General features: G+C 37.2%; 1 protein-coding gene across 1 annotated transcript in view; it reads left to right on the forward strand.

Moving 5' to 3' along the window:
- Positions 1 to 1,288, forward strand: part of AMPH (amphiphysin) — a 218,625-nt gene that overhangs the window by 207,662 nt on the left and 9,675 nt on the right. The gene's annotated exons all lie outside the window — the stretch shown is intronic.

Here is a 1,288-nt window from a genome sequence, read left to right on the forward strand (position 1 = left end):
TTAAAGGTAGATGATCCTACCTAATAGATTATAGTTGGAATACTAATATGCATATTTGACTTGGCATTTCCAACTTCAGCTCTTTGTCTTTTAAAAAGTATTAAATATGTGTGTGCTTGTAGGGATGGAATTGAGTAGAATAGTCATTGTCTTTTTCTTCTATTTGCTCCTTAGAAAGTAGCTGCTACCTTGCCACCTCCATTGGGGACAGGTGGGCTTAGTAGATTGATGAATTAATTAATATGGAGGAAAAAACTAGATATGTGGCCACTAAGCCAGTGTTCCACTGTGTTCTGTTTTAAGAAAAGGGCATGAAGTCAAGCAGGCAGGGATACCAAGCAAGGCCAGGTCTGGCTGGGTCCCTCCCTGACTTTGCTCAGTAGCTGCACTGTGAGCTGGGGAACAGCATTTACCCAATATCTGGGCTTCAGTGTTTTCATCAGAAAAAATGAATTTGGCAATAAGACAGTCATTTCTAGCTCTTCCATGTTATGCTTCTGTATATAAAATATACAATTTAAAAGCCAGTTGTTCTGAAGGCTGCCTTTTCACCTTGCTAATAGTTTCCTTTGTTGTGCAGAAGCTTTTAAGTTTAATTAGGTCCCATTTGTTTATTTTTGCTTTTATTTCCAATATTCTGGGAGGTGGGTCATAGAGGATCCTGCTGTGATGTATGTCGGAGAGTGTTTTGCCTATGTTCTCCTCTAGGAGTTTTATAGTTTCTGGTCTTATGTTTAGGTCTTTAATCCATTTTGAGTTTATTTTTGTGTATGGTGTTAGAAAGTGTTCTAGTTTCATTATTTTACAAGTGGTTGACCAGTTTTCCCAGCACCACTTGTTAAAGAGATTGTCTTTAATCCATTGTATATTCTTGCCTCCTTTGTCAAAGATAAGGTGTCCATATGTGCGTGGATTTATCTCTGGGCTTTCTATTTTGTTCCATTGATCAATATTTCTGTCTTTGTGCCAGTACCATACTGTATTGATAACTGTGGTTTTGTAATAGAGCCTGAAGTCAGGTAGGTTGATTCCTCTGGTTCCATTCTTCTTTCTCAAGGTAGCTTTGGCTATTCGAGGTTTTTTGTATTTCCATACAAATTGTGAAATTATTTGTTCTAGCTCTGTGAAAAATACGGTTGGTAGCTTGATAGGGATTGCATTGAATCTATAAATTGCTTTGGGTAGTATACTCATTTTCACTATATTGATTCTTCCAATCCATGACATGGTATATTCCCCCATCTATTAGTGTCCTCTTTGATTTCTTTCACCAGTGTTTTATAGTTTT

Source organism: Bison bison, unplaced genomic scaffold (genome assembly GCF_000754665.1).
Source record: "Bison bison bison isolate TAMUID 2011002044 unplaced genomic scaffold, Bison_UMD1.0 scf7180017864499, whole genome shotgun sequence".
NCBI lineage: Eukaryota > Metazoa > Chordata > Mammalia > Artiodactyla > Bovidae > Bison > Bison bison.